General features: G+C 32.7%; 1 protein-coding gene across 5 annotated transcripts in view; it reads right to left on the bottom strand.

The window, feature by feature from the left end:
* Positions 1-25,191, bottom strand: part of Synd (protein kinase C and casein kinase substrate in neurons protein Synd) — a 99,986-nt gene extending 74,795 nt beyond the window's left edge. For 2 of the 5 annotated variants that reach the window (XM_085195988.1, XM_085195992.1), the window contains exons 1-2: positions 24,903-25,189; positions 6,182-6,259 (exon numbers count right to left, since the gene is read on the bottom strand). The gene's annotated coding sequence lies outside the window, so the exon portion shown is untranslated. Of the gene's footprint in view, positions 1-6,181; positions 6,260-24,902 lie in introns of all 5 variants that reach the window. The other 3 variants (XM_085195984.1, XM_085195985.1, XM_085195990.1) reach the window with 3 other exon arrangements.
* Between the last annotated feature and the right edge of the window lie 137 nt (positions 25,192-25,328).

Genomic DNA, 25,328 nt, shown 5'->3' with positions numbered 1-25,328 from the left:
ACGCATACATTATTCTCTGCACTCTCTTAAACGCCTTCAAAATTTTTTACCTATTCGCACTAAAATCATTCTTGCTCAATCTCTTCTTCTGCCACTGCTAGATTACGCTGACGTTTGTTATCCTGATGCTAACGAAGAGGCTCTCGACAAACTTGACCGACTTCAGAATATGTGTATTCGTTTTATCTTCGGCTTGCGCAAATTTGACCACGTGTCTGATTTCCGTCGACAACTGAATTGGCTTCCTGTGCGTTTACGTCGTAACCTGCACATTCTCACTATGCTTTTTAACATTTTAAAGTCATCCTCTCCTTCTTACTTAAGGGAGCGTTTTCAATTGACACTTCCAAGTGAAAGACCGGTACGCTCATGTGTAACTCAAAGAAAACTTGAGTACCCTATATGTAATACCTCTTTTTATGAAAAATCTTTCACAGTTCAAGCAGTGCGCTTATGGAACTCACTACCTAACTCTATACTGTCGGGCAATCCGTCGCTAAATACTTTTAAAATCAAATTAAAACAACATTTTCTTAATCTCAATTAGAATCTTTAGTAGTCGCTTTGTCTTTTTCCTTATTAATTTTCTTTTCCTGTTTCATCTCTTTTGTGTCATTGTATATATTTATATGTTGTATGTGTGTATGTTTGTATAAGTATGTTTGTTTATATATGTTGTTGATGTATAGTAATATTTATTAATATTATGTATTATATATATTTATATATTATAATATAGTGTATTAATATTTGTATGTAGGTTTATTATTATTATTATTAACGTAATATTAAAATACCGCACCCGAATAATTTCTTTTGACATCTCCTACATCCAAGGGTTTCTGGTAGAGACCTCTATTAGAGATAAGTTATCCTTTGTACACATTTTTTCTATTGTTATAAGTTTTCTGTACTTTCTTTCTTGTGTGGTACATAAATAAATGAAAAAAAAAAAAAAAAAAAAATAAAGTAATTATTTTTTTACATAAACAATTTATAAATTTATTTAAATAAGCCTCAAAAAGAAACGATTCAGGGCATGTTAATACAAATGTTTACAAATGTTTTTTAATATAAAAAAAACGGTGGTCGGTATTTGTTTGGAAACGAAAAACAAGCTATATTTTAGGCGAAGTAACGCTAGCTCCTTCCATAAATTAGAGATCCCGGGTGATGCGTTATAAATAACAATGTTTATGTTACGGCTCGACGCCCGTAATGGCCGTAAGGAGGCGGTATAATGAATTTTTTATTTGCAAGTCAGCACACGAAATTCAATTTTAGTGATTTTTTATGTTTATTTTTGAAAAATAGTAATGATATTTTTTTTTGTGTTCACGCATTGATGTCCTGCAACCGTGTGGTGTAGGTATACAAAGGAATTGTAGAAACAGACATGTCTGGTCTGGATCAATGGATAATTTGAATTTGTACAATTTCTTTGGTAATAAAGACATTGTTGGATCTAAATATTACAAATTCAAAATTCAAACAAACCAGTAAATAAAAACATTTAAAATTTTCCGTATGGGTCAGTCAGGCGTCAGTTACGTTGAGGACATTAAAGGCGTCAGTCATTATTACAACTCAGATAAAGAAGATTTAATGTAACTTTTTACTGAAATCACTGTAATAATTACCCTTACCTTTGTACGCAAGTAAATGAAAAAGTCGACAGAATGTGAGTACATTAGCGCAAATAAACGACAATCATTATCAAACAGTGCGCTGGTAAACAATGAAGAGTCTCTCACGACAGCGCCCGTCGTGACTGCAGGCAGTATCCAAACTCATAGTATCGTAATTTGTAGCATAGTTTATTCAGATGTATCTAAATTTAGGTATGCTAGCTAAATGCCTGGTTGAGACGTTGAAATTATTAAATCACGATATGCATGATGCAATGCATGCAATGTGACAGCATCAAAGTACCTTTAAAGGCGATGGTTATGGGTCTGATTCTTGCTTCGGGGAATAATTAATTTCCAATTCTCCGCTCCGGAAAGACAAAGAAAGGCGTTAAGCAGCTATATGCGGGGGATAGCATGAAGTATTCATAAGTAGCATGAACAGCGGAAAAAAATAATATTTTGTTGATATACGTACGTATATAAGTTACCTACGATTATTCACAAATATATGGATAAATACTAATTTATTGCTTTCTATATAGGTACCTACATATCTATTACAAATCCTTGTCTCATCAATGGGCACAATACCAACTGATCGACAAAACCCACCGCGCCGTAGAACAATAAATACATACATACTCGTATATATTAGTGTCATTATTTGAGAGTGAACGGTGAAACAATAAGGAATCTCACGACAGGTGCGATCGTGACCGGAGGCGCGCGATGTTTGTCACACCGTGATTACAGTATGGCTTGTCTCTAATGGGGCACGGACGTGATGAAACACTTCAGATTTGTATCACCTAATGTGATGATAATATGAAATATTGTCCAATAAATTGTTAAACTCTTAAGCAAAAGAAAATATATGTATTTAGTTCAGATATGCGTATACAATTAAGTTTTTCAAATTCGCAAATGAATTCCATCATGCTTTCATCCTCCGAGCCTAAATAAACGAACAGATTAAATAATTAAAGTATAAATAAATAATTAAACCATTAAGTAGCAAACACAAGAGTGTTTCAATTAAACGTTTAAACGTTTATATATAGAGATCACGTATTTAATTATACACGTACGGCTAACACCGTCTTAGCACCGGGACAGTATCTAGGATTCCTATCTAATGGACGCGGGACACATACTAATTGACGTACCATACGATGGTATACCATAAGGAATAGCTTTGAATTGTGTCGTCTTAGCTGAGGGCAAGTAATAATTATGTTGCTGGTATGTGGATGAAGTGGTCTGTGCCGTAATGGGAATGTGAATGTAATGTCAATTTATGTTACGTTTGAGTCTGACTAGGAAACAATATAAAGCAGGGAAATATCCACATGCTTGTTACATAAAACATAATGATTTAAGTAAACTAACAATTGCCTTTAAATAGATTCTTGAGAACTGGACAAGCAAAGCACAATCGTAAATATGCGACGTAAATACGCACCGTAGAACGGTCAAAATTTTGCAAATAAGTTTCTTGGTAATATACACTTACTAAGTAGCACTAAAAAAGGATTTCAGGAAATTCCTACGAAGTCAGAGAAAAAGTGAATTTTACGTTTTATATTTCAATAGAAGTGGCAGACGGTTATTTCCGAATGCAAATAAAATAATATCAACGAAATAGCATGTAAAACACACAAAACACAAACTTACCTACCTACAATATGCAATAAAACAACACAAAAATGACAAAAACATGCAGTAACTGAAACGAGCGTCTAAGTGACGAGACCTTGTTCACCTATCACGCATCTCTGTCTAAAAAGCAGACATCCGGCGCTCATTCATCTCTGACCATCCGGAACGGACGTACGGTGCGGCTCAATTCAACTTCTAGTCTATTCTCATGTTACTTAGTAATTCGCTTTAAGATATCAAAACTGGTCAAGTACGAGTCAGACTCGTCCCCCCAGGTGATCCGTACCAATTTCAGGTTAGTAAGTCAACAGGAAGTATAATTTAGAAAAAAATAGCATTTTGAATGGAATGAAATGGAATTAAAAGTTTTTCGTCTTTTTTTGGGACATTACAAAAGTAATTTATTAACAATAAACATTCTATAATTATTCTGGTACGAAGAAAAACTAATATAATTTTAAAAGCGCCAACCAAATCTTAAATGAATAAGATATTTGTTTAGTCCTTATAAAAAGCCGTCTCGTAAATCATACATACTTACATACAATACACATTTAGTCGTTATGGCGGTACAACGACCCCCTTTTATTAGATAATCGAGCTTATTCTTGGACGTGGTCGTTCAATTCACAGGCAACTAACTGACAGACGGTTAGCTGTCGGGTATGATCAACAAAATTATGTAACGGATTCGTGACAAATTGGCCCTTGTATGGCTTTAGATAGGAAGTAAACAGTTTCTATTTTAGCACTACTTTAGTAAATAAAATTGATTTTATTTTTATGTGTAGGATTAAAGTAACAAAAGTTGGTTGAAGAATATTTCTTTTCTAAATCTATTGTATCACAAATTAACAATGAATAACAAAATAGTATCCAATTACAAAACCATTCACTTCGCATTGTGCAAATTAACAATAAGCTTTAATAAACTAGGCCTAATTAAGGTTGTCGTGGCGCTGCGGTATAGCGTCTGGCTGTAAACGCGACGGCGTTTGGTTTGATTCCCACTCGGGGGAATGAATTATTCATTTCGTCATTTATTTTGTTGAGTTATGCAATGATCAGACTTGGAGAACTTGGAGAACGGAGAGTCTTAACCCTGTATACTCCTAACCTGCTAAAACTTGAATGACACAAGTTCCCTCGATCGGAGTCAGCTGTTGCGTACAGTGGTAATGCACTCGAATGCGAGGCGTATCGTAATATGTAACGGCTTAATTGCGTTACCTAATGATATTGCGCTTGCAACTGACAAGTTTGCTATTTATCATCGCGCCAACGACGATTCGTTTATTTCATGTCCACGTAACCACTTGTAATACATATATAATGCAAATACAAAATATATATGTTACATTACGATGAAACATGCTGTTTCATACTACTTTTTATGGGCGGCTTCTCTACACCCCGCCTTCCATCGCGAAAGAGAAATGAGTCGGTGGAGAAATGCTTAGTTTTTTTAATAAAATAACAACTCTTTTTGCTCTTTCCGCTCGCGGTTGAATCAGGGTTTTAGAGCTGTGTATCGCACAAGGCACATTCTTATTATGCTATGTGAGGACCGGTCCGCGGGTAGAGTCGCGTCACTTACAAATCAAAACGATAAACGTGATAGTAAATAAGAAGTTACTGAGATTTGCGCGTTTATTAAAATTAGTATAGATCTGGAGAAGGATATTACATTAATATCGTAATTTCTACGTTTGTATAGACGCTAGCTGGTCCTAGATGCCTTACAATGGTGTTAAATTTAAAATAATTTTTCGTTATTATTTTTTCCAATGTACTCGCTGTAGATATGATTGCGGCGTTAAGCTTCACCACTCAGACATTTGAATTAAAACATTTAAATAAATATGAAATATTTTTGATGTACATATTTGATAGATTGTTTTCACTAGACAGCAAAACCAATTATATTCAAATATACATATTATATCAATCATTTACATGTCGATCGACATGATAAAACTATGAACAGTGACTCAAATGGAAGGAATGTCATACATATTTATCGCTTAAGAAAATTTGCTGAACACAAGTATTTAGGCCATGCCCATAGCGCACTGCGAGAATTGAAGTGCCTATTTCCTAACTAACATTGTTTCCGGGCATTGTTTAAAGTTATCGTATAGTATATAGTATGTGGGGAATGAAACTTTAGAAATGCTTGACTGGATTCTATCCGAGAACTTGGTAGTTTACTTGGTAACTTTATAGTCGACAACATATAAGCTGTGAGACGTGTGTCGACCATTCTTTGGAAGTAGTTATGAAACGTGCTGAAGTTACAATTCACGCTGAAGCGAAAGGAGATCTTCACATCTTATGTTGTATATAGCATTCGATCAAAATTTATTTTTTACTTCCTTGCTCTGGATACAAGACAAAGCGCAGCGTTCAGTTACGCCACTTACGCACCGTCCAATTAATAAAAAAAAACAATCCTTCAATGAATTAAAGAAAAACGTGCCTTACAAAATTATTGGTCAATTTTGAATAACGTTAATTAAAAACATTGAAATGTATCGAACAGATAAGAGAGGTCACAGAGCTTTCAACAATAAATGTCATTGCCGTGTATTTCAATTAACAGAGACAGATATCGACTTTTAGTTAGATTGAAGCAAAGCGACATTGCATCCATATATATATAGGCTCTAGGTAAGCTTAAAAATAATTTGGAGATCGAAGATCGGTGTTTATGATCACTGAAAACCGTGATGCTTGCGAGAAACAGTGATGATTGAGGTTTGAGCCTCAAGGATCATTAGCAATTTCAGTTATGTCATCACTTAAAGTTTAAAATATGTTTGTGTATATTATAAACTCTTATTTTTTTTGTGAGAAAAAGGAAGTGTAAAGTATAAAACCAGAGAACTTACAAGTACGTAAAGCACGCAGCGTGGCGACGCCTCAGCCAGATCTAGCGGCGTCTCATCGATGCACTTTCCGGTGTTATTCTGATGACAAGAAATTCACAATTACTTTAGGATTAAACATAAACTTCTTAATTTATTAAATGTTATTAACGCACTCAAGTAAAGAAGTATATTTATGAACGTATAAAAACTTAAACGCAGTCCACGCGATTCCGCAGCTCTATTCCCAAGCATTCTTCGCCAACTAAACTATACGTTCTTGTTATTACAATTTCTTCTAGTTGTTAAGATCTCTATATAGATTATAATCAATCTGTCAAAAACAATATTTACTTATAGCATTCACTTGCGGCCTCGCCACTGTGGTTGAACTCATATACATACTAATTAAGACCGCAGTTCCAGTGGGTTACTTCGAAACAACCGTCCATGATAAATGGAAAAACTTTTTCCCTTATAACATCAAGTACAAAAGTATAGATTACTAGCTCTATATAACACTAATTGAACGTTCATTGGACACGAGACGGCTTACAAAACAAACTCACCGGCGGATCTCAACGGCCGACCTTGGTCTACCCTCATCTGTGCAGTTAATTCTCTACGAAACTAAGCATTCAATCTGTTTATACAAATTGACATTTTAAAACTAGAGGCGTAGGGTACATTTTGAAATGGGCTTAACTCAACATTAAGTACACCGGTTTCGCTGATTAGGGGAACGAGTGACGCCAGTTTCATTTCGTGGATTGCTCCGCGCGGCACACCAGAAATTGCTATTAAGTAACTGAGTGGCTACAAGATGTTTTGGCAATTGGCCTCGGGGCTACTTGATGTGATGTGAAATTGTGGAATTAGAATTTTGATATAATTTATGAATTTGAAATATTAGTAAGATTCAATTTGAGTATATTTGTATCACAGTATCACAGTTATCTAAGAATATGTTAATATGGTCTAGAATTCACCCACCTATAAATTCCGAAAGTATTTTGTCTATTGTTTCCAATACCAATAAAATAACACAACTATTTATACATTTGGGGCCTTTCTTTATGGAATAGCAGATGAACTTCATCACGTCACGCCAAACGTAATATCTAGGCTTATTCGCAAAAACTAATCTGTGATTATATTATTTGAGATTATTAGACAGTGTCTTACTGTAAGTGCAACGGTTGTGGGTTCATTTCCACTCAAGGAAATTATTATCATATGAGTATATCAATGCTATATGCAGGAAAAACCGTAAGGCTGAACATAATAATAGCTTAATATATTCCACATATAAAAATGTTACAAAACAACAGTCCCTGAAATAGTGAACTGAATCATATTTATCGTAAAATTAAATATTGTCATTTATCTTTTATTAAGTATCCTTATCTTGTTCATGTAAACAATACTTGTGGTGTAAGTGGTTTATTTGTACAGAAGCGTCGTTTAGGCAATGCGCATTAGATATGAAATCAGTAATATAATATTTATAAAGGAAATGAATTCAGAATATATCTGAGTGTTTAATTTTTAACTTTTTTTAAAATGTAAATTTCAACCATTATTTTCCGCAATATGGTGAAAGTAATATAAAACTAAGGAAGCATTACAAGCATTTAATAAAAATATCTAAACATCCCTCCCATGACTTTATTCAATTCCCAAACTGGCAAAGTATGGGCATAGCCTACTATAGTCATTAGACAAAACTTACGTCCGCTTACGTCCCTAATGAATACACTATCTTGTGTTCAAATAAACGAAGTAAAATATAATGGCGTTATTTCCTAAAACTCTTACTTCTAATACGAGTTCGCGTGTCCAGTCACAATGATCATTAGCGACGATGAGCGAACTCAGAGAGAAAGGGTTTGTAAAGCTTATTACAGTTATGTTTAGCGCACTTTTACTTGAAATTATGATAATTGACATTTACTTTTAGATCCTACTAGCGACCCTCTTGCGGCTTCGCCCGCTTTAACTACTGGATTATTCATGTAATGTATGTTTGCAAAGCACTTAAGATAATGTGAAAATTAATTAAACCATTAGGGTTTAATTAATTAGTTTGCGGGCAATCCGCATTTTTTTAATATCAATAAGGATTTTCCAATTGTTTTACACAGCAAGGATTTTTTAGTAGGTACCGTAATTTTAAATCTGTGCTACTAATCTTTTCAAGTACTTATTAAAATATATTTAAATGACTATTTTTAAACGGAAGAAATTATAAACAAAAACCTACCTACTACTAACTACTACAAAAAATGTGAAACCAAATATATCGCGCTTAAATAATACATTCAACTCCAATTATCCAATACGTGCAAACGCATCTAACTAAATCTTCGTTGCTATAGAGGCAACCGGGTTTTTTTTTTCGAGCTTGTGGTTATTGCTGAAGAGGGTATTCTGTCCCTGATGAAAAGCAAGCACGACGTGGCTGATTGTGAGGAAAATTAAATAGAATGCATGGGCCGGGAATCGAAACCGGGCCGCCCGCGTGGCAGGCGAGCATTCTACCACTGAACCACCGATGCGTGTAAGGCAAGCGAGCCGCGGCAGACGCATGGCGAGTGGCGAGCCGTTTCGCAGCAAGGATTTTTTTGATATTGTAACAACTTCTAAAGTACTTATTAAAATGAAAAACAGTAAAAGACAGTTTTGATCTACATTAAATGGCCAACGTAACTAATATACTTATTTATATGCTGAGAGTAAGGGATAAGTAAAAGTTGAGTCGATACAGCTGAAGTGTCAACGGCGTGATGTGTCAACAATTAAATGCGTTTTTCTCTAAAACTATTCGCAAATTCGAAATAGTGTAAAAAGCAAATTTTATCTTCGTTTAACGTAGAAAATTAATAAAGTATTTTAAAGGATAAGGATTAATACCATTATGGAAAAATATCCCTCACAATAAAAAATATATTGAAATTATTATTTTTAGACAGAAAAATGATCACTACACGTTGTTCTTAAAAGATACGAATATGCTCTCGCGGACTTTTTTGTAGATCTTATTAAGAGATACAAATAATAAACTATATATAAACCTTCTACGAAAAACACTCGACTTAATGGTGAAGACCGCATCACAATCCGTTGGGTGGTTTAGAAGAAGAGTTAGAAACAACAGACAGACACGAAAAGCGACTTTGTTTTATAAGATATAGGATGACGTAAAGTCGTATAGAACGTTTATTGTAAAACGCGACGGTTGTAGCTTCGATTCCAACTTGGGGAAAGAATTTTCATTTCCTCACTCTCGTAATGAGAGACTCTGCTAACCTGATGTATGCGGGCTACACAAAAGAAGTTGATATTATTAGTTTTCTCTACAGAAAATAATCTTTAGATCTAGATTTCGTAAAATATTATCTTATTCTGACACTAAACTAACCTTGAATTAGAACTGACGCTTTAAAAAGAAACCGCCAGAACATTTATCATCTAAATGTCGTCAAGAAACACATTATTCTTTCCTTTATTTTTACTGTACAGAGTGTAGACTGTAGGTAAGTAGGTACATATAGGTAATATAACTACTAATATTCTGGTTATTTAGTTTTCTTAATATTACTTCTTTTTAAAATATATTACTGTCAATTTATTATATTGCAAATTCATGTAATATTCTGATAAGTACATTGTTGTGGATTCGGCTCCCATAAATAACTTACTGTATTTAGATAAATTAATAAAAAAATTAAAAAAATGGTGTTTAAAACTTAAATTCATCATTGTCGTATATTATATATAGGAATATATAAACAAATGTATATTATGTATATAATCCCTTAGTAGAATTACTTAAAGTTTAATAGAGTACACGAAGAGGATAACCGATCTAACAAAGTTATGAATATTAAGCAATCCAATCAGGACCGAAATATGTATTACGAAATTGTATGGAACTAAATTGATGCACACCTATAAGATTATCATTATATATTTTTTATGAATTATTATCAGCAGCTTACGGCAATATGCTTCACGCTTTATCACGGTGTTCGAGATACGGCGTGAAGCATATTGCTATAGGCAGATGGAACCTAGTGTTAGGACCCTTCTCCACGCACTGTTCAATATTTGAGACATAGCGTGTTGAGTGGCGGAACCCAACGTTTTGTGTTGTTACCAGTGCGATAAATAAGAATAATCCACTACCCCGAGTAAGAATCGCACCCACAACCGTCGCGCTTACAATCAGATGTTGCTACGCCACAACGGCCTCAATTTTTGTAGCTCATGTACTATTTTTTCTCTCGTATATTTTCACGAGACGTCTCTTAACCTACTATAAAATGATGCAGCTTGCAATTACCTACAAGATTTTACATCATGCACCAGATACTCGTACAAATATATATAAAAATAATAAAAATAAAGCAATTCCTTCTCAATATAGATACTTGAAATGGTATAGTTTTAATCAACAATGGGTACAATAAAGTATATACAATGATAAAAAAATATTATTTTTTGTTGCTTCACCCTATTTCCCGCATATAGGAGGGTAAACAGAGGGAACCTAATATTAAGACACTCGTCTTACTTTTCTAATTTTGAAAACCTTGCGTCTTTACCGACGGAACTTAACTCTGCGCTTAGTCTTTTTATAAATTAAACAACTAAAATAACTAAATACTGCATACATTAGCGTTTCCAAAGATAAATGCATAATTTATGAGGTGTCGTGTATTTACATAAGTGATTAGTGGATTAAGGTCGAGCTGCCCAGCTGTTTAAACTTATTGAAGATGTATTGACAGAGTTAAGTTTTCGCTTCCGGTGACCGATTCTTGGTATAACGGCTGTGATAGGATTATGGTAATAGAAAACCTATTCATAGAATCTTATTATATATATTTACCATAAATACATATACGTAATTGATCCTAGCTTTTATTAGAATGGTAATTATTTAGAAAACAATTAGAACTAGTTTACTATAGTACATACTAAGTACATCTGTTCTATCACAAAAATCTTCCCTTAATAATAAAAGGACAACTAAGGGTTATTTTAGAGTCTAAAGGCATTTGTTTTCAATATATAAGTTAATGTGAATTAAAAATTAAGATTTATTTCCACATATAATTATTCAAGTCAATAAAACTTAAATAACCCATAATAGCAGATAAAAACACTTTTACAACGCAATCATTTCATAAAACTATAAAAAAATAACTATACTCATATCTAACTTATCCAAGGATGCGCAAGGTCTTATAGACTGACAAGTTAACTAAAAGTCCATACATCTTATGTGTATAAAACAAATCCATACCTCAATCAATACACGAACTGGTGGAACAGGTGATGGGGGAAAGTAGTCTTTCCGCTTATATATATAGATGTCACAACCGGTCGTGTCACTGCGCGTGGGCCGATGGTATTTTAATAGGCCCGCGGTCCGTACAAACTTGTTATAGTGGTCGGTGGTTGTAGACTACGTACTACGACTATTTGGACGTTGGAGCGCTGGCGATCAAGTGGAAAGAGAATTAGCGGACGCCGGCTACAGCGATTAGCTTTAGCGATGTGTGTAACGTTCAATGAATATTGAGCGAGATTTCTCTTCCTAAATTACATACATCAAATAATAATAAATGGTAAAAACATTTTTGCCATTTTCCTGCAAAAAAATAAGCCAATATATGGTTGTTATTATTTTGCTAATGATTTAAAAATATTTTTTGTTATACTTGGGTAATGTGCATCCTTCTTGTAAAGAAATATATTACTATTAAAGTGATGTGGAAGCCGTCGGGGCGGGAGACGGCAGAGCGTGACTGTAAACCTGAAGTCTGTGGGTTTGATTAAAATCAAACTTGGTGGAATGAATTATTCCCCTTTTCTACTCTGGTAACCAAAAAAAAGAATGAAGTTATGTTTTTATGTCATACATATTCTAAAAAAATCAAAATACCTATAAAATTTTTATTGAATAAACGAATAACGAATGAAAAAAATATTTTGAATGAGTATAAAACTTTTGTTTTGTTTTGTTTGAAATAATAATAATTATTCGCATTGTAAACCGCCTACAATCCAATCTACTTAATATTGGAAAATTCGGAAATTTACATAGGGCTTGTTCAAAAATTAATTTTATTGTTTATAAGAAATAAATAAAATATATACTATAATTAAATATTTTATTTTTAATAGTTTAAGGCCTTTAGAACTAATATGGAACAGCTATTCCAAAAAAATATTGGTAATTTCAATATGTAATTTATTAGTACTACATGTATGTATGTAGACAAAAAGCATCGCATGCGTGTTGCGGGTTAAATGGCGGAACCTAACTCATCATTATATTAATCACACTATACGTAATGTACTGTAACGATTATTTATTACATATTTTTATTTGAACAAGATAATATTTTTGCAAAAATCGAAGTCAGTTTCATTTTTAAATTAGCAATGCTATAAAAGATTATAAACTTGGTCACGAAAAGATAAGAAAATTTCATTAACAAACTTAATTAACTTAGGTGGTTTGGACACGTGGAGAGAATGAGCGACGAAAGAATGGGGAAGCATGAGGGAGTGGTAAGACCTACGAGAACACAATATCGACGATACTGAAAAAAAAGCACGTAAAAAACGTGAGGACCCGTACGGATACGTTGATTATAGTAGGACAAGGCGAAAGACATACAAAAGCCGAGACGTAAAGATTAAAAAATACTAAAATATCATAAGTAGTGTAACTACAAACTAATAATATAATAATTAATTAAAGTAATTATCCCATTAAATAAAAAATATTTATTCTAGAAAAATGTTATAATAATACATTATAATTAATAACAAAATGAAGATATGATACTTTAATACAAAAAACGTTCACAACAAAATACCAATGTGCCTGTAGGTACCTACGAGAGACTACGTACCTATAGAAAGCAAGAAACTAGCAAAATATTCATGATGAATGCGGCTTTTCCTCCAGACCACATTCCCGCCGAGCTTGTCGGATTGGTTTTGCGAGTGCACCGAGAGGTCTTAACAAATAGCTATTTCGAATTCAACCTCAACTATTGTGAAGCTCGTTGTTTATAAAAGACTAGCAACCAGCTAGTAGTTCGTTGTTTTAAATTATTTTCTTTTATAATTTATTGTTATTGATGTTTCTAGAAGCTTAATTACTTATTTTTTATTTTATTCCAGACATTGCGTGTTAAGTCGCGGAAATCAAAGTCGCGGTTTGTCTTCTTACCAGAGCGAGAAAATGAAAATTAATTTTACCCAAATGGAAACTGACTGAACTGACAACTATCGCATTTGTTGAAATATTAAAATTTGACTTTACCGATTGATACAACACTATGGCAGAATGTGTCACCTCACTTTTGTACTAACTTTTGTTATAATCTGTGCTCTGTGGAATCTCGTCAATTATTAAACTACGTTATAAATTTCTTTGATCTTTTAATTAATAAATTCATCAGGTTATGGGCCCAGACCACCTGATTGATCTTTCAAAACAGTTAACAGTATAAAACAGTATAAAAGTTTCATTGAATTCGTAATAAAAGTAGTTCCGAATAGTCATAACCTTAAAGTCAACACGTGCTTTCCTGTTTCTTGCAATCTCTTCATCAGCAAAATGTCTTCTACAAATACGATGGCACTGATTGAAAAACTGACTGGAAGAGAGAACTATCCAACGTGGAGATTCGCCGTTCAAACGTATCTTGAGCACGAGGACTTGTGGCAATGTGTCACAGCGAAAGAAACAGTTGACCCCAAACTTGACACAAAAGCTAAGTCTAAAATAATTTTATTGGTACATCCTATCAACTATGTACATATACAAGAGGCGAAATCTGCCAAGGAGGTGTGGAATAACCTCTCTAGAGCTTTTGATGACAAAGGATTGACGCGAAAGGTTGGCTTATTGAGAGATCTGATAACCACAACATTAGAATCATGTCAAAGCATAGAAGACTATGTAAACAAGATAATATCAACAGCACACAAGTTAAGAAATATAGAATTTGATGTAAATGATGAATGGCTTGGTACGCTATTGCTAGCTGGCTTACCTGAAGTATACCAGCCAATGATCATGGCACTTGAAAGCTCCGGTGTAGCAATAACTGCTGATTCTGTGAAAACTAAGCTATTACAAGATGTAAGAAGCTCTGAAAGTAATGCATTATATGTGAATAAACACAAAGGGAATAAGTTGCAGGTTGCCAAACAAGCTTCAGAGAAAACAACTAAAAGTAAAGGTCCAAGATGTTTTGTGTGTAACAAATATGGACATATAAGTAAACACTGTTGGCATAAGAAGAAACAGTCAGATCAAAGTGGAAACTATGTGGCAGTATTTTCTGCGACTGAAGACAATGAAAATGGATGGTTTATAGACTCTGGAGCGTCAATGCATATGACTATGCACAGTGACTGGCTATATGACAAAATACCACCACCAATAAATACAATAAAAGTGGCAGATGACAAGAAACTTTTAGTGGAATCTTGTGGTAAAGTAAATTTAAATGTGATCGGCAGTAATGGCAAGATGAATACAATTCAAGTTAAAGATGTTCTTTATGTTCCTGGTTTGGCCACCAATCTTTTATCTGTCAGTCAAATTATTAAAAATGGATGTCAAGTACAATTTGATCACAAAGGTTGTAAAATATCAAACAGAAATAATGAACAAGTTGCCACTGCAAAGATGAGTAATAATATGTACAAACTGAATACTCATAGTATGCCTGCCTACACATCTGTAACAAAAGAAAATGACTGGTATTTATGGCATCAGAGAATGGCTCACTTAAATTTTGAAGACTTGAATAAATTAACAGAAAGCTCTGGATTGAAGTTGGAAAATAAAGAAAAAGTAATATGTATTTCTTGTCTACAAGGAAAACAATCAAGAATACCTTTCCCTACTGAGGGATCACGAGCTCAAAATGTACTGGAACTCATCCACTCTGATGTTTGTGGACCCATGGAGGTATCATCTCTTGGAGGTGCCCGTTACTTTGTTACATTCATTGATGACTTCACTCGAAAGGTATTTATATACATATTAAATAAGAAATCAGAAGTGTTTGAAAAATTTAAGGAATTTAAAGCCTTAGTGGAAAATAAACTTGGTTTTAATATAAAAACACTCCGTACTGATAATGGGAATGAATATTTAAGCAATGATTTTAAGCATTTTCTTAAAATGTCTGGCATTTCTCATCAAACTTCCGCCCCCTATACCCCTCAACAAAATGGTCTGGCAGAGCGAATGAACAGAACTCTATTAGAAAGAGCAAGATGTATGTTGCTTAATGCAAAACTAAATAAACAATACTGGGCTGAAGCAGTGACAACAGCAGCACATATCACTAATAGATGTCCAACAAGGGTGTTAGATTATTTAACACCAGAAGAAAAATGGACTGGTAAAAGGCCAGATATTAGTAATATAAAAGTCTTTGGTTGTGAAGCTATGGTTCACATCCCTAAAGAAAAAAACAGGAAGTGGGATCCAAAGGCAATAAAGATGATCTTTGTGGGCTATAGTGAACAAACAAAAGGCTATAGGTTCTTTGATCCAAAGACAAGAAAAACCTTAATCAGCAGAGATGCAATTTTTATTGAAAGTTCAGTAAAGAGAGATTATGCAGCGGTGCCATTATCTGAGTCGGTCTCGGAATCAAAAATTGAAAATGAAAGCCCGACTAATAATGACACAACATCTGAAAGCACTGAAGACTCCTACCAATCAGATGATGGATCTATATATGAACCAGATGAAACAATTGAGGAAATGGAATCAGAACGAAATATAACAACTAGATCTAAAATGCGGACTGCTAAAATGCAAGGTAATACTTATATGTGTGCAGACGAAATAATTGATCAATATGATGTTCCAGAAACCTATGCTGCAGCAATATCCACTGACAATGTGCATGCTGAGAAATGGAAACAGTCAATCAAGAAAGAACTAAATGCACACCAAAAGAACAACACCTGGAGTTTAATTGAAAAACCAAAAGGAGTACGACTAATTGACTGTAAATGGGTTTTCAGAGTAAAAGATAATGGGTCAGTGTTTAAATCAAGACTATGTGCCAAAGGATGTGGACAAATAAAAGATATTGACTACACTGAAGTTTACTCACCAACAGCAAGATATGATTCAATAAGAATCTTACTCTCAGAAGCTGTTCAACATGAATATGAAATGATGCAGTTTGATATCAAGACTGCATTTTTATATGGAGATGTGAAAGAAGACATTTATATGAGAGCACCTGAAGGTTTGGATGTCTCACCAAATCAGGTATGTAAACTTAATCGTTCACTCTATGGTTTAAAACAAGCACCAAGATGCTGGAATCAAAAATTTGACAATCTGCTTAAGAAATATGGATTTAAGAACAGCCATGCAGATAGATGTGTTTATCTTGGAAATGTTGATAATAATAATATCTATTTATTACTATATGTTGATGACGGTCTACTGATGTCAAAGTCAAACAAAGCATTACAGATAGTAATATGTGAACTTAAAGATAATTTTGAAATTACACAGAGTGATCCAAAGAATTTTGTAGGAATGCAATTAGAAAGATTTGAAAAATGTATTTTTATCCACCAAACAAAATACATTGAGAGATTATTATGTAAGTTTGATATGAACAATGCTAACAGTAATAACATTCCAGTTGACCCACATACAACTCTAGAAAAGGGAACTGAAACACCAGACAAGAATATACAGTACAGAGAAGCTGTTGGTTCACTAATGCACCTTGCAGTGGTAAGCAGGCCTGATATAATGTACGCAGTCAGTTTGGTAAGTCGCTATTTGAATAGTTATAATCAAACACATTGGAATGTTGTAAAGAAAATATTTAGATACTTAAAAGGAACAAAAGACTATGGTCTATGCTACTCGCCCTCGAAGAGCTGCCTTGAAGGCTACAGCGATGCAGATTATGCGAAAGATACTTGCACACGTAGGTCTTTGACAGGATATATATTCATAAAAAATAGTGCTGCTGTGACATGGGCAACACAACGTCAACACAGTGTGGCATTATCCACTACTGAAGCAGAATTCATGGCTGCATGTTCAGCAACCAAAGAAGCCATATGGTTAAAAAGATTATTAATAGATATAAATGCATTTAACCAGAACTCTATTTGTTTAAACATTGACAATCAAAGTGCAATTTGTTTAATTAAAAATGTAGATTACCACAAAAGATGCAAGCATATTGATATAAGATATAATTTTATTAAAGAAAAATATTTAGAGAAAGAAATAGATCTTAAATATGTAAATACCAAAGAACAATATGCTGACATCTTTACTAAGGCTTTACCCAAAGAAAAATTTCAATATCTTAGAGATAAAATTGGTGTTAAACAATTATCAATTTTATAAAATTGTATTAACTAAGTATGACAACTCAAGTTGTAAGTGTAGTTACTAAGAGTTTGTTAAATGTAAGTGCATAATGGTTAAAGTTAAAATGAACATTTTTATATTTTTTGTAAAACTTATAGATTGAAAGTTCAAATTTGGTGAGAGTGTTGAATTCTTCTGCTTTTGTATAACTTGTAGATTTAAAGTTCAAATTTGGTGAGAGTGTTGAAATATTAAAATTTGACTTTACCGATTGATACAACACTATGGCAGAATGTGTCACCTCACTTTTGTACTAACTTTTGTTATAATCTGTGCTCTGTGGAATCTCGTCAATTATTAAACTACGTTATAAATTTCTTTGATCTTTTAATTAATAAATTCATCAGCATTTATTATTAATTTTTAATTATGAGAACGTTCACAATATATTAATTTAAATTAAAGAAAATAATTTATTACCTTCATAAAATTTAAAATGCAAGCTGTAATTAATTACTTATCTACATTTTCTATGTTATTATTGGATGCGATTAGATCTTTGTGCAAGCGTGGCTGGCGTCTCGTCTGTTATTTGTTACTATTACAGCTACAAATATAAATACGCAAAATAAAAATTACAAAACTATTTGTACTCTTTCTTTAATTTCCTCATATAAAATAAATCGTACTAAATCAATTCGTACTAACAGTTCCTGAGATTAGAGCGTTCAATCAAACAAACCCTTTAGCTTTATAATATTAAATACAGACGTATAGATAATTAATTAAACCAAAAACTAAATTAATCACACTATTAAAATTAAGGATTCTATTAAATTAATTATTTCTGTTTACTGTCAAGGTTTAAAATCTTAAAATGTTTAATTTTGTCTATTTTTTCGTAATTACATTAATTTGGAAAGGATTCGCTTCGCCTACCGGATTATGGGCAAGGCTATTGCACCGATGTTTCTTTACAACGAACATATTTCGACATGCACCGACAATTTTTTTACTATTCTATATACATTTATTTATTTTAAATCGAATATCATTTGAGAGGAAGTGGTTTAATTTAGTTTCGAAAACAAGGATATTCGGTATGTACGGTTTCCTCATTTCGATTTCAACTTAATGCAAATTAATAAATAATATTAATAATCGAAAAAAAAATTAAGCAACGAGTTTAAAATCATAATCATATATTTATTTTATTTTCATTTTTTCACTTTGATAATAAGACAAAGCGAGGCGTAGAGTTTCGCGGAAAGTAGGGAATAGAGGTGTCTTAATGGTGAATGGTGGTGGTGATTTCAACTCGGTGGGAATGAGAGCCAAAGAGAGACAATGAGTTCTGCCTCACAACACGCAATGTCTCGAATATTGAACGGTGCATAGTGAACGGAGTTTTTTTTAAGTCTTGTGGCGGGAACAAAAAATAAAAAAAACTAAACACTAACAATCCAAGATTTAAAGGCATATTAGGTACTTACTTCCTAAAATAAACACACTTTCTAAGATTCAAAGACACAACTACGCGGAACACGCATTTACGTTTTACGATAACGGCGAAGCTCTTCAAAGCTGCGATCGTAACACTCGTTTCCGGTCACCGGTGTTATTCGCTTCATAATTCGCACTCACTTCCAAGACCACTTGAAAACTTCATCTAAGTGCTGTATCACCATCGTTAACTATTTCATATTTAAAATATGCATTTTTTTATACTTTGAGGAATTATGGCTATTAACTTATTACATTTACGTTTTATTTTAATTGTAAGCTTTTTAATGTTGTGGAGTAGACAGAAATAACGTAGTGATAAATCATTCAATTTTCTATTTTTATACTCATTCAAAGAAATTGCATACTAGGTTGCAGAAACGCAAGTTTCACGTTGACAAATCAGACATATATAGAAACATATATAAAAACGTAAATTTGGCAAACATTCCCCCAAATCTATATATATAAAATCGAAAGGTCACTCACTCATCACGAAATCTCAGAAACTACAAGTGCTAGGAGTCTCAAATTTTGCATAGGAGTTACTTATAGGACGTAGGTACTCGCTAAGACGCTAAGACGGGAATTTGCAATATTCGACTTCTAAGGGGTTGTTTTTGGGGTCGAAAGTTTGTATGAAACTTCGTTACTACAAATGCTAGGAGTCTCAAATTTTGCATAGACGTCACTAAGACGTAGTCATGGAGACAGAAATTAATAATAACATAGTTCACGCGGGTGTAACCGCGAGCGGGCCGCTAGTAGAATATAAACGCCATCCATCATTTAAAGATAAGAATGTCCTAACTAAGAGGTAGAGCAAAATAAAACAAAATATTATATTTAGAATGATTTAACCAAAAAATATCTCTCTAAATTCAGCTTCATTAGCAAACAATGGCGGAGGTCGCGACACAAACCTCTCAAACCACATTTGACTTATCTCTGTGCATATCACATCACAGAGGGCGTGGCAAATCATTTGCCTACGAGATTATGATAATAAAGCTGAACGTCCACTGCTTGTCTGCCGCTTTGGGGATATAGAAATTTCCATTTTGCAACGTTCGTTTATCTGCCAGACAGGCTATAATTTTCTTTTTCGCTTTGATCATACAATGTGACACGTTGCTACCATATATATAAAAAAAAACCATAAAAATTAAACCTTCGCAATAAAATTAGTAACAACGCTATGTTATATTAGTGGACAACTAGTCTAACACACACAGTTACTGATGTATTAAGCATCCTGAACCAGTTCGAAGTAAATGCAAAACATGTTATTTTAATACGAAATGAAACTAGTTCGCTCAATATTATATTATTAGATATTTCAAATGAATATATTGAAGACATCAGTTACGATGACAGGTGATCAATAATGAAATTAAAAGTGTCATTATGATGAAAATACATTCACAAAGTGAGATTTATAACTATAGTATAATTAATTTTGTCTGTTTAATTTTAAAATGTTATATAGGTACTGTGTGTGTTCTCATATTTACTATAATACAAATCAATCAGCTTGTTACATGTTGAATGGCGTAAGCTAAACCGCGTTTTTTTCGTGTAACAAGAAAATTAAAACATTTATTCCCCAAGTGGGAATCGAACCCAATACAATCGCGTTGACAGTCAAAAGATAATCCATATGATAACTGTGACGCGTGACGGCCTTAAATAATTAAATTGCATTATATATTTTTATAGCATACATCTTTGTCTAATACCTTCGTGACAAAACATAGTTATTCACCTAACTGAACTTGCAGCAATCATAATTCTTTCATTAATTTGCGCGTGCGTTCATACAATAACTTATTTTATGCAACATCGATAACAAGTTATAACACAATTTTATGCATCTACGAGGTATTTAACGAGTAAATGTCTCAAATTATGCATTTAAGTGATTTTATAGAAAAATGCAAGTAAATTCGCTGTAATCGAATCATTAGTCATCAGTAAAACGAGGTCGTTTACGATTGGTGCACGCACACCGTGCATATACTTATGCAGAATTGTTGCTTTTACATTATAAAATGCGATTGTTACTTGTTCGTTACGTTACTAAATTACTTTAAAACCTTTTTTTTAGTTCACACTATAACCCCAAAACAGATGGAGGACGAAGTGTCATGACACTAGATTCTCTGCCTATTCTGCGTGTAGTTTATATATACGTAATCGTTTATTAGGTAATTAATACATTCTTTATTTGTATATTTGTCGACATATACAGCACCTCGAGGAATAGGCCGTATTTCCAAATTAATTTTCGGACAAATGATATATTGCGTACGACATTTTTGGACGGGTTTTAAATTCGAAACAAACATTCAAACAACAAACACACAAACACAAACAGTCGAAAACAATTTAATATTATAATATAATGCCACAGTATAAAACGTTGGCTTCTATTTCAAATAAATATATTATAAGTTCGTAGGTATATCGATATTTATAAAAAAACATAAAAAAACATAAATCGATTACCAAATCGACGAACAACTTAAATTACAACGTTTACACAATTAGGTACAACACATTAATTAGCAAATAATAATTAATTTAAAAAAAATTCGTAAATCTGCATAATTTGTACGGGAAATAGCATTCAATATGATTTCTATCCGTATCCGGAAACTTGCATCAGCATCAGCACCGGAGCGCACATCCACACTTTGTTAGGCAGGAATGCGATATCATTTGGCTTAGTGGCAAATTATCGTCGAGGCCATCGCGCTATCCTCTTAGGAGGGGTTTGTGATTCGCAATTAATTGGCTGTAATATGCGTTAGATTTCTAATTTTTATGCTTATTTTTTTGTAACATTATAATACTTTTGTTATAGTTAAGGCCGTAGTGGGCGCAGTGAATAAACGTTTAACTATAAACGCGATGGTTGTGAGTTCGATCCTCGCGTCTTAACACTAGGCCATATGTTTCTTTGTATATCAAGTAGGTATAGCAGCAACTACAATTTTAAGACAATAGTAATCTGTCAACTACTAACTACCTAGTTCTAAATTGCAATTAAACGTAATTTGTCACAATTTACTAAATTATACTCTACTTGGAAAAAGCTAAATACATGTACTTATTTAAGAAATAAATTAGTTAAGGATCGCCTAATTACAAAATTATACCTAATTTTATATTTTTCAATTAAGCTTATTTTTTTTAATATCACGTAATACGTGTTATTAAAAATTCTCAAGAAAATATTTGCTCGATGAAGTCATCGAGGCTCTAAAGTGAGATAAAGACATGACAGCTTAAAACCTGTAACGAGTGATGTGAGGGGCGAATTATGATTGACTAGTGGATTATGTCGAGATAAGAGACGTTTGTAAAATATTTAATAATCCTTTTTTTAATTTCGGTGAAGCTCATTATGGCGAAGGGGCAAAAAGCCTATGACTGTAAACGCGACAGGTTGTGGGTTCGCATCCCACTCGGGGGAACGAAATGTTGAATATTTTAATTTCCCCTGCGCAGATTAGCACATAGGCAGGAGCAGGGATAGGCAGAGGGAATCTGGGAATTTAGTGTTGAGATGCTCGGTAGAGTCTGTAACCATTAAGACACCTCATTCCGACACTCGAGGAAATTAAAATATTACATATTTCAATTCCTCGAGTGGGAATCGAATTTACATTTAAATATTGAAACAGTAATATAAACAAAAAAATTTCTACGCATCGTTTACTGCAATATCCACTGTCATTCAGTATATCGTATAAAAATAAACCAACAAAAAATCTTATAATTCTTAATAAATAATTCGGCGTCGGCCATTCAGTCCGAAACGGGGCGCAGTCCGGCCTTGCCGGTAATACCCTAATACCATAGTAATCTAGGGCATTCCGTTGTTACCGCCTCGCGCCTTGACCACGGCTTAGCGATATTATCTACTGTTGCTTGATTACGTTGAATGTAGACTTACTTAAATGTTATGCCAAGGTGGTTATTTTTTGGAAAATCTTATTCTCTCTTAATTAGTTAGACAAGGAATAATTCAATTGAATTGAAGTCACACAGTGGGTTGTAATGTATAATAAAATAAATGGTCACCATATCCATATAAGAGGATTTGATTTATAAAACTATTAAAAAAAACTTGTGGAAAAATTTTAGCTATAAAAAGAATAATGAATGGAAAATGTAGTAAGTTATGCAAGGTTCCTTTCACCTATATAATAAGTGAAATAAATGTTTAAAATTTAAAGGAAACTATTTATTAAATACAATCCTTATACATTTAAATAATAATAAATATTAATCTTGGCAATACTTTTAAAATGGTAACAAGGTGATGGTGATGATGATGTTAAATAATTAACTTACAGGAATATTACATACATTGTAAGTAACATAAACATTAAATTATGTTCTTTACATTGTAATGTTAAATTTGCTAGTGTTCACAAGAAAGATACAAATATGACTGATGACATACATGAATCTTTCTTACAAACAAATCAAATGTCTGTAATTAAAATCTGAATAAAAATTTTTAGTACATTACTTTTTTCTAGCAAGGTTGTTATATTAGTGTAAAATTAATGCTCCCCTTTGTACTGTGACTAGAGTGAGGAAATAAAAATAATTAATTTCCACTAGTCAAGTTGGGAGAAATGAAACCCACAACAATGATATTTACATGCTGTGTCGCTGTGCCACATCGGTCATTAATTTATACAAGTATTTGTATTTTATTTTGTATTTTGTATATATTGAGTGTTCTTAAGTTACTTTTTAACACAAACTTATTATGTACATATATAATTTTATATTAAATTACTTTTATTTTTGGTTTATTTCTTTCACTTTTGTTCACATTTTTAATTTAATAAGTTTATCTCTTTTAAAAATAATATTAAATTTAATATATAATTATATCTTAAGATCTATAGTAGTTTTATTATTTTCACTTTCATATTTGGATCTTTCTTTCAAGCTTTCTCTTTTTAATAATATACACACTACACAATATAATTTCATAAGCAATAATATTAATTTTATTATTTTATAGATAATTTTCGATAAAGTTGTTTTAAATGAACAAATAGCAATTTATAATTTTTATAATAACATATCAACTATCTAACTAATTCATAAATAAATATGAAAATGTATATTTAATGGTCAAATAATGATATATTTATATTTCTTTTAATTGTAATAGATAACAAATTTAGTGTTAGAATTGAATGTGGATTTGATAAAAATGTATATATATTCATTATTGTTAATTGAATGTTGAAAATAAAACTCCTTTTTCTATTTTATAATTACACTAAAAATTTCATACAATCATACAAACTACTATCGTTATCTGGTATCTACATCATATTCAATTAAAAAATGTTCATTAGAGGCAAACAATTTGCTTAAAAAATTTTAATAATTAAAATAACTAACATTGTTTTTATGATTTTATAGTAAGTAGGCAGGTACATTTGTAAATATGCTTTGCAAAATGACTAATGCGGATACACCGCTCACTTTTAAAATTCTCGATAAAATTTAACTTTCAGCGGGAAATAGAGCATAAAAATTACCGAACTTTGTTCTGAACATGAGAGAAATGATTCACATTAAGAGTACAGTAGTAGTAATTATATAACTGTTATATTTTTATGTTGAAGTGCCATTAGAAATGGAATCTTATCAGAATCTACGCAATCTGCTAAACCGCCCGTTATCTCCCGGCTGCAACTAAAGACACATCACGCGTCTCGTATTCGTGGCACTGGTTAACAGTAAATCTAAATACTATATTTATAAACAATACGTACTAATTAGAGGGCTCACCTGTCTAGTTTATTCGTCGTATGAACTGGTAACTGTAATCCAATAATATAAATGATCACTGATCCGATCCTATTACTTTGAGGACACAATAAACATTCTTTAAGGAAACGCACGAGATATTAAGTCACAACAAAATTCACAAACAGACACGTTATCGTCGTGGACTAATTTGAATTGACACTCAATCACGATTTACAAGCAACTTGATAATTTCAGCACAAAAATTCGGCAACTACCGCTCACCTCCATTCCAACTGACTGACGGCCATCACTAAGAATGTTGCCACTGGCGCGGGTCACGTTATTGCTGCTCTCACGTGTTGGAGTTGCCAGTTATAGAAGAAAATTACCCTAAATAATAATATTGAATGAAATTTGGCAGATTGTAAAACACTCATTGACATTAGTTTTCTATTATTTTTAGAA

This window comes from Heliconius melpomene, chromosome 13 (genome assembly GCF_056956725.1).
Source record: "Heliconius melpomene rosina isolate 202511_hmr_F chromosome 13, ASM5695672v1, whole genome shotgun sequence".
Classification (NCBI taxonomy): domain Eukaryota; kingdom Metazoa; phylum Arthropoda; class Insecta; order Lepidoptera; family Nymphalidae; genus Heliconius; species Heliconius melpomene.
Note: the sequence above shows the minus strand (reverse complement) of the source record. Positions and strands in the feature narration are given on the sequence as shown.